Raw genomic sequence first — 15767 nt, 5'->3', positions numbered from 1 at the left:
ATAGAACTTTTTTTGGCATATACTATGCAGTAAAGTATGTGGCAAAAAACTATGGGAGGATTTGCCAAAATGTGCATTTCATATGCCAGTGTAAAGTAAACCCCTGCCAGTGCAGGATTGCCCGGGATTTATCAAGAGGCCCACACCTCTTGATAAGTCCAGGTACATGCAAGGCTGCCCCGTGCTGCAGCCTGCTAGAATGCGTAAACTGTAGTAAATTCAACATGCAGTGATGACCATGCTTTGCACAAAAGTGCACATATAGTGGTGATAGTGGTTTTGATGCCAGTTACGCCAGTCCGCCACTTTTACTATTACATGTCTCTCACTGACCTGTAGTGGGCAATTAATGTGTTGGAAACATCCCTTATTTGTTTGCTGAAGGGTGAAATACTTGCCTTCTCTTGTGGTAGGTGCTATAAAATACACTAAATGACCACTTTATTAGAGATACATATCCCTTCATGATTGAAAATTTACTGTATGGAAATTAGACATGTGATTAAATTGCATTAAAGGAGTACTCCAGCACGCACTATTTTCTTTTTATCCCGTCTGGGCTGCAAAATAAAAGAAAACACACTTTCTTACCTGCCAACGAGCCCCCGGAGCTCCGGTACACTCCGGTACAGGTGTTCGGTCCCCGGGCTGTATTCTTCTTACTTCCTGTTAGCCCGGCACGTCACACGGACCTTCAGCCTGTCACCGGCCGCAGTGATGTCCCGCCTCGGCCAGTGATAGGCTGAAGCTCCGTGTGACGTGCCGGGCTAACAGGAAGTAAGAAGCAAACAGCCCGGGGACCGAACACCTGTACCGGAGCACCGGGGGCTCGTTGGCAGGTAAGAGAAAGTTTGTTTTCTTTTATTTTGCAGCCTGGACGGGATAAAAGGAAAAAAGTGCACGCCGGAGTACTCCTTTAAATCAAGTGAGCTAGCGAAAATAGTTCAGTGTGAATCCATATTAGAATTGAAAGATCAATTCCAACAAAGCATGGTCATTGAGGCTAGACTAGCGGGGCAAAGAATTTTAAAAAGTGCGAACTTTATGTTAAGAATATACTGAAAATGGTGTTATTCAGGGAAACTATCCACAAAAGGAGATCCTGTGGATGTAAACAATTAATTGATGAAAGGTGTCAGAGGATGATGTGAAGAATTGTTCTGATGAACAAGCAGTGCACAGTCAAACAAGCTGCTACACTTTTCTAGCACATTTTGGCTATAACATCAGAAAACCAGTTCAAGTGCTATTAGTGTCTAAGGAAAACAGGCAAGAGGGCACAAAATTGGATTACAGAGAGGTGAAAAAACATTGCATGGTCAGATGATTGAAAATGTTAATGCAACATGCTGATAGGAAAGTCAGAATTTAGCTGTATGAATCAACAAACCTTATCAAGTGTTAACAGTTCAGGCTGATGGAGTTGGTGTAATGGTGCAAGTAATGTTTCCTTGGCACACCCTGGGTCCTCTGAAAGCTATGAATGAAAGTTTGGGCAGTTGGACTTATCTTACTATTGTGGCCGAAAAAAGTTATCCCATCATGGCAACTGTTTACACTATAACACTTTAAGTGGGGCAATGCACCATGCCACGAGAGTCATAGTCATGGGTTGGTTTCAGGAAAATGACAACATGTTTTCTTTGCACAGTCTCTAGATCTTAAATGGATAATGTCAGATTCAAAAACTTTTTATATGTTGTACATCTTGGCAAAATATCAACCTTTCTAATATACTTCATATATTTCCTCTTTATAGAAATCATGGCTTATAAAATTATGGCTTTGTCCAAGCTGAAGCACAGGCATGGACAAAGTCCATTAAGTGAGGTTGGGCTAGCACTACTCTGTCTGAAAGTACTCCTCTGTGAGACGAGTGGCCTTGTGACGAGAGGATGTGAGCTCGTCGGCTCTGATCGCTCCATGTACTCTCTCCCTCCTACCGGGTGATTTCTGTGGATCTTGCCAGAGAGGATGAATTGGTGGCTCGATGGAGCTTGGGCGCTTTCCCCTGATGAGATGTGTGAATCGGGATGTTGCATCGGCCTATTGGGCGGCTGTGGAGGTATGGAGGCGGATATGGCCACCGGGGGTGAGAAAGGAGAGCCGTGCGAGAGGCGCAGTCATGTGACCAGTCAGGTGAGCGGCCTTGGTCGGAGTTGGAGGTCACGCGGGCATGCTTGCGGCACTGTAGTAAGAACCAGAAGACACCGCACCGGCAGCACAGAGCGGAGGAGGCATTCGGGTCCCCCGGTGGGAGTCGAGAGACTCGGACTGAATACACACTGAGGAACTGGTGAGACAGAAATACAGACTTATGCACATTATGCTCATCTATATTTTTTAAGTAGACTATGGGAAAATGAATGGGAAGATATGAATGGAGTTGCGGAGGAGAACCAAAGTACCTGTCTATGGACAATAGGGTCGGTTCTGTCCCCCTAAGATATGCACCCCTAGTAATGTGTTGACAGATTGGTCCCTGTGCCTGTAAGACAATATTGCCAGCAACGCTCTGTCAAAATGAATGCAGTGTTTCTGCATATCTTAACTTGTGCCAGTATACTGGCATTGGTTGCTTTCCACCGCTTTTTAAGTACTGGGGATGAAATAACAGCGCTGGAAAAGGAACTAACAGTAGGAGTAAATAAAACAAAGGAAAAAAAAAAGAGAGGCCTTAAATAAAGAAGACTTTGGCGGCTGGAAACACCATGCGGTAATGGCGAAATAGGGATGAGGGGAAAGAAGCAAAGTGGAAGGAAAGATGTTTTCTGGTTTGTGCCCCTTTTAATATGGTACTTATGTATAATTTTATAGGATGCTACTCTAATCCATACTGCAAGCGGTGAAATAGAATGTGCAATAAATTGATCTTCAGAATTGTAAGTTAACCATGATGGGAAAATTTGGATTGTGGGAAAAGAATAATAGGAAGAACATGGGGCTCCGTGGACTGGTAAGATTGTTATGGCCTTTGTTTCCCCATAGACATATACCCCATGACTACCCTGAGTAAAAGGGAATACCACTTAGCAAGTGTCATTAAAGTCTTAGAGAAGATGATGGCCCCAAAATTACAACCGAGGAGATCAAGTGGCAATCCCGCTGGAGAAGCTATGAATATAGGAAAAATAAATTTTTTAAATGTCCCAAAGACGCTATCAAAACAAGGACCCAAAGGAACGGAGAGAATATGAACAGCTCCAGATATACGGTCCTACAGGAGGAAGGAGTTACGGAGGAGGGAGAGAGTGGAGAGCTCAGTAATCAAATGCAGAGCTCTATTCTAAAAAAAAAAAAAAGAAGTAATAAATCTTTGGAAGAGCTAACTCTGTAAGTGGGCAGTCTCCGTCCGGGAAGATATGAAAAAGGTTATAGAAAGAGTGGGGAATATAGAGAAATTGAACCCACAATAAGATGGCAAAATTGGTGACATGGGGAAAGCACAGGAAGAAATATCTAAGGAGAATAAATATGTGAAAGGAAAAGGGGAAGATCTAGAAGACAGATCAAGGCTGGCGAATGTAAGAATTATCGGCTTACCGGAGGGAGAGGAAGGGACATACCCAATAGCATTTTGCACTAAATGGATAACTGATACGTTTGGAGAACAGACTTTCTCGCCCTGGTTTGCTGTAGAGAAAGCGCACAGGGTCCCGTTCACAAAACCAAGTCCAGGAGCCCCACCACTGACTTTACTGCTGAAATTTATGTGTGCCAGGGATTGAGATATCCTCTTAAAAATAGCAAGGGAAAAAAGGAAGATCGAACTGGGGAGCGCAAATATCTATATATACCCAGACTTTTCAAGAGACATGCAAAGAAAGAGGATGGAGTAAAGAGACATTAAGAAAAGACTGCATAACCAGAATATTTCTTTCTGGCTTTTATTCCCGGCTCAGCTAAGGGTTGTGTTTAATGGGAAAGCATTAATTTTCCAATCCCCAGGAGAGATTGGAAAATGGATGGAAGCGCAAGGTCTACAAGGATAAAATAAATAAGGAGAGGGATAAGGAAGGGAGAGAGGGAGCGATGGAGTTAGGTGGAAAGTGGAGAGGAGTGGGGATTTATTTTTAGGGAGGTGGAGAAGTTTAATTTAGTGTCACAATTTTGGCAGGCAATTAAAACTATATATTTTGCTCCCACGGAAAGAATATTAATGGTAATTTGTCGAATAATATTCAACTTAAAAGAGGGTCAAGACAAGGATGCCCTTTATCACCATTATTATTTGCGTTATTTATAGAACCACTAGTGGTAATGATCAGGAACACAGAGTGTTTTCATGGGTTTGGGGTTCAAGGTGACAAGGAAAAGATACTGATGTATGTGGATGACATGATTCTGTTTATTAGAAATCCAGTAGAGAAGGTTCCAATGGTGATTCAATTGGTGGAAGATTGTGGGACATTCTCAGGAATGAAATTCAACTGGCAGAAATCAGGATTGCTCCCACTGGACAAAGAGATTGAGTTCCCCATTGGTTCTGTTAAAGTATTAAAAACCAGTGATTGCTTAGAATATCTGGGTATCAAGATAGCAAAACAGACGTCTGAATTTGAGAGGTTAAATTTGGGGCCCTTGATTAAAAGAGTAGAGGCAAAAATATAAATATTTGAACTAAGTTGGGATTGAATATGGCCGATAGGATAGGCTTAGGTAAAACGGTGATACTCCCTATGACTTTACATTACTTGACAGCCTCACCTCTATGGGTTAAAAATAGCTTTTTTTAAGTTTGGAGAGAAAACTAAATGAGCTGATTTGGGAACAGAAGAGGGTGAGAATTAAGATGCATAACTTGGTACAACCATTGGAAAGAGGTGGCTTAAAGGGGTACTCCGCCCCTTGACACGGGGAATGATTACAAACAGGGTGCAGCGTGCATGATTACGGGCGTCCCCAGCGGCGGGACTCCCGGGGTTAGGCATCTTATCCCATATCCCCTATGAAGTTTGAGCCTAAGACGGCAATATTTGCATTAGGCTTAGAAAGTAATAAACATAAAGAAGTGATTTTGGTAGTATTAGGGTTAGCAAAGATGATGGATGGGTGGATATTTTTTTTTTTTTTTTAATTCATGTGACATAGTCTTGATAGGACTCCTCTGTGCTCTCTCCTGTCTGATAGTACTCCTCTGTGCTCTCTCCTGTCTGATAGGACTCCTCTGTGCTCTCTCCTGTCTGATAGCACTCCTCTGTGCTCTCTCCTGTCTGATAGCACTCCTCTGTGCTCTCTTCTGTCTGATAGGGCTCCTCTGTGCTCTCTCCTGTCAGATAGGGCTTCTCTGTGGTCTCTCTTGTCAGATAGGACTCCTCTGTGCTCTCCTATCTGATAGTACTCCTCTGTGCTCTCTCCTGTCTGATAGGACTCCTCTGTGCTCTCTCCTGTCTGATAGGACTCCTCTGTGCTCTCTCCTGTCTGATAGGACTCCTCTGTGCTCTCTCCTGTCTGATAGCACTCCTCTGTGCTCTCTCCTGTCTGATAGCACTCCTCTGTGCTCTCTTCTGTCTGATAGGGCTCCTCTGTGCTCTCTCCTGTCAGATAGGACTCCTCTGTGCTCTCCTATCTGATAGTACTCCTCTGTGCTCTCTCCTGTCTGATAGGACTCCTCTGTGCTCTCTCCTGTCTGATAGTACTCCTCTGTGCTCTCTTCTGTCTGATAGGACTCCTCTGTGCTCTCTCCTGTCTGATAGTACTCCTCTGTGCTCTCTCCTGTCTGATAGGACTCCTCTGTGCTCTCTCCTGTCTGATAGGACTCCTCTGTGCTCTCTCCTGTCTGATAGCACTCCTCTGTGCTCTCTCCTGTCTGATAGCACTCCTCTGTGCTCTCTTCTGTCAGATAGGGCTCCTCTGTGCTCTCTCCTGTCAGATAGGGCTTCTCTGTGGTCTCTCTTGTCAGATAGGACTCCTCTGTGCTCTCCTATCTGATAGTACTCCTCTGTGCTCTCTCCTGTCTGATAGGACTCCTCTGTGCTCTCTCCTGTCTGATAGGACTCCTCTGTGCTCTCTCCTGTCTGATAGGACTCCTCTGTGCTCTCTCCTGTCTGATAGGACTCCTCTGTGCTCTCTCCTGTCTGATAGCACTCCTCTGTGCTCTCTCCTGTCTGATAGCACTCCTCTGTGCTCTCTTCTGTCTGATAGGGCTCCTCTGTGCTCTCTCCTGTCAGATAGGACTCCTCTGTGCTCTCCTATCTGATAGTACTCCTCTGTGCTCTCTCCTGTCTGATAGGACTCCTCTGTGCTCTCTCCTGTCTGATAGTACTCCTCTGTGCTCTCTTCTGTCTGATAGGACTCCTCTGTGCTCTCTCCTGTCTGATAGTACTCCTCTGTGCTCTCTCCTGTCTGATAGGACTCCTCTGTGCTCTCTCCTGTCTGATAGGACTCCTCTGTGCTCTCTCCTGTCTGATAGGACTCCTCTGTGCTCTCTCCTGTCTGATAGCACTCCTCTGTGCTCTCTCCTGTCTGATAGCACTCCTCTGTGCTCTCTTCTGTCTGATAGGGCTCCTCTGTGCTCTCTCCTGTCAGATAGGACTCCTCTGTGCTCTCCTATCTGATAGTACTCCTCTGTGCTCTCTCCTGTCTGATAGGACTCCTCTGTGCTCTCTCCTGTCTGATAGTACTCCTCTGTGCTCTCTCCTGTCTGATAGGACTCCTCTGTGCTCTCTCCTGTCTGATAGGACTCCTCTGTGCTCTCTCCTGTCTGATAGTACTCCTCTGTGCTCTCTCCTGTCTGATAGGACTCCCCTGTGCTCTCTCCTGTCTGATTGTACTCCTCTGTGCTCTCCTATCTGATAGTACTCCTCTGTGCTCTCTCCTGTCTGATAGGACTCCTCTGTGCTCTCTCCTGTCTGATAGGACTCCTCTGTGCTCTCTTCTGTCTGATAGGACTCCTCTGTGCTCTCTCCTGTCTGATAGTACTCCTCTGTGCTCTCTCCTGTCTGATAGGACTCCTCTGTGCTCTCTCCTGTCTGATAGGACTCCTCTGTGCTCTCTCCTGTCTGATAGGACTCCTCTGTGCTCTCTCCTGTCTGATAGCACTCCTCTGTGCTCTCTCCTGTCTGATAGCACTCCTCTGTGCTCTCTTCTGTCTGATAGGGCTCCTCTGTGCTCTCTCCTGTCAGATAGGACTCCTCTGTGCTCTCCTATCTGATAGTACTCCTCTGTGCTCTCTCCTGTCTGATAGGACTCCTATGTGCTCTCTCCTGTCTGATAGTACTCCTCTGTGCTCTCTCCTGTCTGATAGGACTCCTCTGTGCTCTCTCCTGTCTGATAGTACTCCTCTGTGCTCTCTCCTGTCTGATAGTACTCCTCTGTGCTCTCTCCTGTCTGATAGGACTCCCCTGTGCTCTCTCCTGTCTGATTGTACTCCTCTGTGCTCTCTCCTGTCTGATAGGACTCCCCTGTGCTCTCTCCTGTCTGATTGTACTCCTCTGTGCGCTCTCCTGTCTGATAGGACTCCTCTGTGCTCTCTCCTGTCTGATAGCACTCCTCTGTGCTCTCTCCTGTCTGATAGTACTCCTCTGTGCTCTCTCCTGTCTGATAGGACTCCTCTGTGCTCTCTCCTGTCTGAAAGGACTCCTCTGTGCTCTCTCCTGTCTGATAGGACTCCTCTGTGCTCTCTAATGTCTGATAGGAATCAAAGCCATGATTATATAAGCCATGATTTCTATATAAAGGAAATAAAATTATTTTATGAAGTATATTAGAAAAGTTAATGTTCTGCATATATGTAAAACATATAAAAAGGTTTTGTATCTGACAGTGCTCATTTAAGCTGGTAATGGGACTGTAATGGGATTTTGTAACGGCCATATGGGACTCTGTAATGGCCGTTTAAAGGCCGTTTTTAAGGGTTTTCATAGCGGGACATTATAACGGGTCTTTAAAACAGAGGAACTTTATAGTGTAAAAGCAGCCTAACCATAGGCAACTGCGAGAAGCTATCCTACACGAATGCAAAAATATTTCTGCTGAACAATCTCAACACAGTGGAATAAATGCTACAACCATTTGCTGTTGTTCTGAAGGCCAGAGGAGGTCCAAGATGCTACCAGATAAGTGCTCTAATAAAGTGACTATTTTGTTACTATAACTTCTTATGCTTTTAGGGAGTGCATCATGTATATAATGATTCAAGTGGCAGATTTAACACATATGGTAACAATCGGAAATGTACTCGCTATGCAAAGGGTCCTCAGGTTACACACAATTTGATTTCTTTGTGTGAATCTAGAGAAAAGATGCACATGGGTAATTGCAAGCAGCACAATAATACACATCCACACTGAACATCTTGAATATTTCTGCATCAATGTAGATGAAGTTGGAAGAGGGCCAAACATTCAAGGTAGCAAATAGTCCAGAGACTTAACTAGCCATATTTATGGAATGTTCATATTAGATAAATTCAACATGCATCTGAATGGAGTTGTTTCTGTAGCATGTGCATTGATTTTTACATACCTCATTCTGATCAATGTTACTGCAAAAAAAAAAAAAACTGCTATGTGAACTTACCTTCTGTGACACTTCTTTCTAAGGATCAGTGAAGGACCCCCACAATAATAAAGTAAAGGCATATCCTAGATAAATGTTGTCACTCAGTGTTTTATGTGTCAGGAGAAGGGTCATCTGACTTCTTGTGAACTACAGAATGACATCCTCACCAGATCACTTCTGGCTACTCACAGACCCCTCCCCACCTAACTTTATCTGTATACTGCTGCTGCTGCTATATTCTTCTATGTCTATGGGATAGGAATATAAATTAGTTGTACAGCCTGAGACTGTGTTAACACAAAGCTTTTTTGTTGTGATTTTCCAGAAATTGAAGGAAAATTGTACTATTTTACTGTGATTGCACAAATCCTTGTAAAAAATGCCACAATGTTATAAAATCACAGAAAAAACACAGCCAAACTGTATTAAAAAATGCACTTAGAACAAGAAAAGGCATCAAAACTGCACATGATATGAACTGATCCCAATCCACTAAGGCTAAAGTTACATATATGCGGTGTCTGGCTCCGGCAAACCTGGGCGAAAATTGCCACAACTGATGCCAGAAATACATTAGTTGTGTATCATCCGAAAACAACTGTTTGTGATTGCTGGACAGGGGGACACAGCAAGATTTGTTTCCCTGTCTGTGCCGGTCCGGTGAGTCCAATCATCCGGCGTCCAAACTGAGACATCGGATGATTATGAACTTCCCAGTCAAATGAATGGGATCAGTTCTTGCTTCATTTTTCCTTGGTTGCATTTTCTGCAGCGTCAAAGGGAAAGTAAAGGAAGCCTTATGAATCTCAGCAGTTCAAGCTGCTGGCTACAGGAGTTTAGCCAGGAGAAATAGAACAGATAGATTAGATACACAGATAGATAGATACTGTAGGTAGATAGACCTCCTTTCTCTGCAAATCCAAAGGCTACATAAAAAATGTAGGCAGCATTAGGAAATCATGTAAGGGATGAAACTGGAATCAGAATGGCTGAAAATCCATGTATGCCACATTATTCTCTAATAATAGCTTATGCTGCACTAAATAGGCAAAAGAAAATCCCAAAGTTCTTCTTTAAAGGGTCGCCATTTATCCAGGTGATTTTAGTAGTACGTACCTGCAAGAACTGGGTATTTCCTGTTGAATTTCATTCTCTAAACTACACATCCCATAGTTCTATAGTTTGTAAGTATAAGGTCACTTTCCTCCCTCTCACACATCAGCCACCCTACCCATTGAATCACACCTGTGATCCCTTCAATGCAATACATCAGTGTTTTCTAATCGAGGTGCCTACAGCTGTTGCAAAATTAACTTTCTCCCACTCAGCGGTCGCTCCATCAATTGAAGCAGGACAGACTCCCTCTGATCACCTGACTAGTGATGTCAGGTCTCAATGCACTGCAACCTAGGAAATCCTGAGACATGACTAATTTTGTATGCTGTTAAAAATAAATATTGAGGCGATAATCACATAAGAATTGTGAGAAAACCGTCACTCACAGGTATAGACACTATATTATGAACTACACTAACTTTACAGCCCCTGTAGCATAGTCAAAAAAAAAAATCCTGGAATTCCCCTTTAAGGTTGTCATGAATATGTCATATGAAGCATATCAGGTACAGCAAGGACCACAATAAACATTCCTCCTATAATTTCTTGTGAGTAACAATATAAAGCAAGGCTAGGAAATCAGGAGAACTCCTCCAAATTGGTTATAGCAGTATTGTGCTCATTGGCATGTAGATCATTCATGAACGGCAGTAGTGCTAAAAAAATAGGCTGTATTTTTATTATGGACAAAGCATTTTTAGATGAATACTCCTCTCTTGGCCAGTCCGAGCACAGAATAGAAATGGAAACATCTGTATGTGTTATTTCATTTAAATCATAGTACCTTCTCAGTAGCTTATTGCTATGTGCATACAGCGTAACATTTTTATTTTACATACTTTATAGCATATTTTATTTTACATGCACTTTTCTGTCCATAATTCACAAAATTGCGGACACATTTTTGCCAAATATTCCCAAATGTGTACATGTAAAATACACATTGTGAAATGATGACACTGAGATACCTGTTATGACAAGGCAACACTTTTCATATATCTGCCTGTGCTTCCATAACATAGAAAAATGCTTTAGGCTAGATTTCCACTTGGTTTTTTTTCTGGCAGTTTTTGGAATACAGCCACTGCAGTTTTTGAGCCAAAGTCAGAAGTGGATCCATAAGGGAGGAGAAGTGTAAGTCCTTTCTTTATATGTCCTATTCCTTTTGAATACATTTCTGACTTTGGCTCAAAAACTGCAGTGGCTGTATTCCAAAAACTACCAGAAAAAAAACAAGTGGAAATCTAGCCTTAACCCCTTAATGACGCAGGACGTATATTTACGTCCTGCGCCGACTCCCGCGATATGAAGCGGGATCGCGCCGCGATCCCGCATCATATCGCGTGGGTCCCGGCGCTAATCAACGGCCGGGACCCGCGGCTAATACCACACATCGCCGATCAAAGCTGACCGCCGCTTCTAAAGTGAAACTGAAAGTATCCCGGCTGCTCAGTCGGGCTGTTCGGGACCGCCGCGGTGAAATCGCGGCGTCCCGAACAGCTGATCGGACACCGGGAGGGCCCTTACCTGCCTCCTCGGTGTCCGATCGACGAATGACTGCTCCGTGCCTGAGATCCAGGCAGGAGCAGTCAAGCGCCGATAATGCTGATCACAGGCGTGTTAATACACGCCTGTGATCAGGATGAGAGATCAGTGTGTGCAGTGTTATAGGTCCCTATGGGACCTATAACACTGCAAAAAAAAAGTAAAAAAAAAGTGTTAATAAAGGTCATTTAACCCCTTCCCTAATAAAAGTTTGAATCACCCCCCTTTTCCCATAAAAAAAATAAAACAGTGTAAAAAAAAAAAAATAAACATATGTGGTATCGCCGCGTGCGTAAATGTCCGAACTATAAAAATATATCATTAATTAAGCCGTACGGTCAATGGCGTACGCGCAAAAAAATTCCAAAGTCCAAAAAAGCGTATTTTGGTAACTTTTTATAACATTAAAAAATGAATAAAAAGTGATCAAAAAGTCAGATCAAAACAAAAATCATACCAATAAAAACTTCAGATCACGGCGCAAAAAATGAGCCCTCATACCGTCCCGTACGTGGAAAAATAAAAAAGTTATAGGGGTCAGAAGATGACATTTTTAAACGTATACATTTTCCTGCATGTAGTTATGATTTTTTCCAGAAGTGCGACAAAATCAAACCTATATAAGTAGGGTATCATTTTAACCGTTTGGACCTACAGAATAATGATAAGGTGTAATTTTTACCGAAATATGCACTGCGTAGAAACGGAAGCCCCCAAAAGTTACAAAATGGCGTTTTTTTTTCGATTTTGTCGCACAATGATTTTTTTTCCCGTTTCGCCGTGCATTTTTGGGTAAAATGACTAATGTCACTGCAAAGTAGAATTGGCGCCGCAAAAAATAAGCCATAATATGGATTTTTAGGTGGAAAATTGAAAGGGTTATGATTTTTAAAAGGTAAGGAGGAAAAAACGAAAGTGCAAAAACGGAAAAACCCTGAGTCCTTAAGGGGTTAAAGGGGTACTCCGGTGGAAAACTTTTTTATTTTTTAATTTTTTTTATCAACTGGTGCCAGAAAGTTAAACAGATTTGTAAATTACTTCTATTAAAAAATCTTAATCGTTCCATTACTTATTAGTTGCTGAATACAGTTGCAGAACACAGAGCTCTCTGCTGACATCATGGCCACAGTGCTCTCTGCTGTCACCTCTGTCCATTTTAAGAACTGTCCAGAGTAGGAGAAAATCCCCATAGAAAACATATGCTGCTCTGGACAGTTCCTAAAATGGACAGAGATGTCAGCAGAGAGCACTGTGGTCATGATGTCAGCAGGGAGCACTGTGTTCCAAAAATAAAAGAATTTACTCTGTAGTATTCAGCAGCTAATAAGTACTGGAAGGATTAAGATTTTTTTTAATAGAAGTCATTTACAAATCTGTTTAACTTTCTGGCACCAGTTGATTTAAAAAAAAAAAAAAAAAAGTTTTCCACCGGAGTACCCCTTTAAGTCTCCGGTAACAAGTGTCAAAAGGTGTCTGCTATGTGTGACCTTAACATTTTGGTAATTTGCTTATTGTCCTTTCATATTTCTTTTTTTTTTTTTATGCTGGTAGCAGGATGATTCTGTATAATGATTTACTCTTGTCACCTGAAGTTGTGATTAGACTGTGTGGGAACATGTTAAATGAAATATAATATAATAGGAAAATCTAATAATAAAAAGTTCCAGTTCCCTGAAACTATTTCTCATTTTTAAAAGCTTTCTAAAACATAATACATAGCTTTTGTTACAAATAAACTAAATAAATAAATAACAATAATAATATCGACAAAATAACAATACACAAAACTTCCAAATAACACATTTCTAGACTTCTAGACAAAAGATGTTTCCACATTGGGTAAACATTGTAAAATAAATATTAAGGACATGCTGACAAAACGTTTATGCAACATAGATGCAACATACACACAAAAAAAATACAAGGTAAATCAGCCAAAGGATACTAGTGTAAAGGTGCTCTAGGTTTGTTGCATAAACATAAAGTAGAAATGTTATGAAGACATGTGCAATGCCTGTATACTGTATGTTAGCAATATTATGAAAATATTGGAAAAATTACTAATATTTTGACTATTTTTACTTTTCACACCATTAATCATTGTTCTTGTGGAATTTCAGCCAATTTATGATACTAATTACTAACTTGAGGAATTTACTTGGACCTTTATTATCATGAACTGCCTTGTAAATATTGGACTTTATTTATAGCTCTCTGTACATTTACTATCTCAATCCCTTTGAATGGATTAGAATCATCACAGTATCACAGTAAAAAGTACTGATCAGAGCCGGCAACAGCACTAGATTCCATACTACCTTAACAAATAAGGTGGAGCTCGCCCTGCAAAAAGTTGTCTCTTTAAGTCCGCCCATTGCGTGACTGACCCAGGAAAGTTTGGCAAGTTTTGTCCTGAGAGTTAAACCATCTCCCAGTCCCCTTGTCACGCAATGCCCCAAACACTGTGACCTCTCCCCTCTCTCCCTGCCAGCACCTGGAGGGAGCCCTCTCCCATCCCCCAACTAATGCAATGCAGAGACACAGCTGCAGGCACAGGGGCTTCTCTAAAACACAGACACTTATACAAGTTAAAATGAAAGATATGTTACCTGTTAGTAACAAAATACTCGACTACAACAAGTCCGAAGAGTCCATAGAGGGTCCAATACAAGGAGAATAATTAATCATTAACACCTGTTGCTCATTGAGTATTAATAACTAAATCAATATTTCCTGATAATATACACTACCTAATGATGACAACTACTAACAAGTATTTGTATTCATAATAAGACTACTATTCTGTACACCTTTTCCCTGTAGAATATTTTGCATGTGGCTTTGAAGAATAAATATAGGTAGTTATTGGGGAATGTTCAGTTTAGAAAACATAGATAGTTTTTATATATATATATATATATATATATATATATATATATATATATATATATATATATATGCTACTTTCACGTTAACTATTGATTAGTGTATTTTTATTTTAAAAAAAATTCAGAGGGGGGGGGGTAAAATAATATTACTTATATATTGTCAAAACAGAATTTGAAAATCAATAAAGTTTATAGGAAAAACAGTGTAATCCAGCTCACCCCAGTACAGGCGCCCGGACTGGACTTGGACTCATCCACGTGATATAGAAAAGAGGTGAATGTCCAGCGCCAACTCGTGGAAAAGAACTTCTTTATTCGGTTGCCATAGGAAACATCACATGGACTCAAGTAATGTGACGCGTTTCGGCCCTGCGGGCCGAAACGCGTCACATTACTTGAGTCCATGTGATGTTTCCTATGGCAACCGAATAAAGAAGTTCTTTTTTACAGAGTTGGCGCTGGACAATCCCCTTTTTTTCAATAAAGTTTATAGCTATACTGATACTTTGGAGAGAGACTAGCAGTGCCACACATACACAAACATCGTGCCACTCAGATAAATCGTGCCAGGCAATGTGTGATGCGGTGCCACTGAGTAGGGTAACCTGATTGTTCACAGGCAGTGAGTGCCCAGGTCTATGAATTATGCTACCCCTTTCACCTTAGGCTAATCCCTCTTGCCCAAAAGCACCAGTTCTAGGAATTAAACCCTTATCAGAGCTGGTCTTGGCACAGCTACACTCTCAGCCATGTATCCTGGAGTTGTCACGCACATTGGCCAATCTTTAACCCGTCAGTGCAGGGTAAACGTTAACCAGGGTGCTGATGGCTGAGACAATGCAATACAATTACCACTGCCCACCTATTGTCCAATGTACCTACTACTACCACCTACAGCATATTAATAATAAAAATCTCATAACACTGTTTATAAGGCAGGTAGCACCAATACCTGGAACACATATACTGCAGCACACAAGCTGGGTGCTCATATAATTCCCAATATTTCACCTCAGTAGTAAAGGCAGGAATGATGGGGAAAGATGCCTCTCTATTGATTGATCTGCATCCACTAGTATTATAGGTTTATCTGTACAGTATACAGTATACTATACATATACAGTATACATATACTAATATACTAGTACAATTAGTAGTTATATAGAATAGTATAGTAATAGGATCATGTATTACATAGGATAGTATAGTACTATACAGTATATAGAAATAAAGTATGCCATTGTAGTATATATAGGTACAGTTCTGTTACAGTGCATTGTTCAGTGTAATTCGGTATAGCAGTAAAATATGGTATAATGAGACAAATATAGTTTGATATAGTGTTGCATAATGTACAGTATAGTACTATGTATAGTAGTAATACATAATTGTATAGTAGTAGAATTTAGTAGTATAGTAGTATAAAATTTACAGTAGTATAGTATATAGTAGTATATATAGTATATAGTAGAATTATAATTGTATAGTAGTAGAATATATAGTATATATATATATATATATAGTATATATATATATATATATAGTATAGAATATATATAGTATATATAGTATATCTATAGTAGTATAATAATTGTATAGTAGTATAATATATAGTATATATATATAGTATATATATCTATATATATGTGTATATATAGTATATATAGTAGTATAGAATATATATAGTATGTATAGTAGTATTATAATTGTATAGTA

The 15767-nt window shown here is 41.0% G+C and overlaps 1 protein-coding gene across 3 annotated transcripts in view; it reads left to right on the top strand.

Moving 5' to 3' along the window:
• LOC130368668 (cytochrome P450 1A1) overlaps nt 1–15767 on the top strand; it is a 29907-nt gene that overhangs the window by 461 nt on the left and 13679 nt on the right. The window contains exon 1 of one of the 3 annotated variants that reach the window (XM_056572678.1): nt 2818–2882. The exons of the other annotated variants lie outside the window; for them this stretch is intronic. The gene's annotated coding sequence lies outside the window, so the exon portion shown is untranslated. Of the gene's footprint in view, nt 1–2817; nt 2883–15767 lie in introns of those variants that run through there. 3 annotated transcript variants of the gene reach the window in all.

Source organism: Hyla sarda, chromosome 4 (assembly GCF_029499605.1).
Source record: "Hyla sarda isolate aHylSar1 chromosome 4, aHylSar1.hap1, whole genome shotgun sequence".
Taxonomy (NCBI): domain Eukaryota; kingdom Metazoa; phylum Chordata; class Amphibia; order Anura; family Hylidae; genus Hyla; species Hyla sarda.
This window is presented reverse-complemented; position numbering and strand designations above follow the sequence as displayed.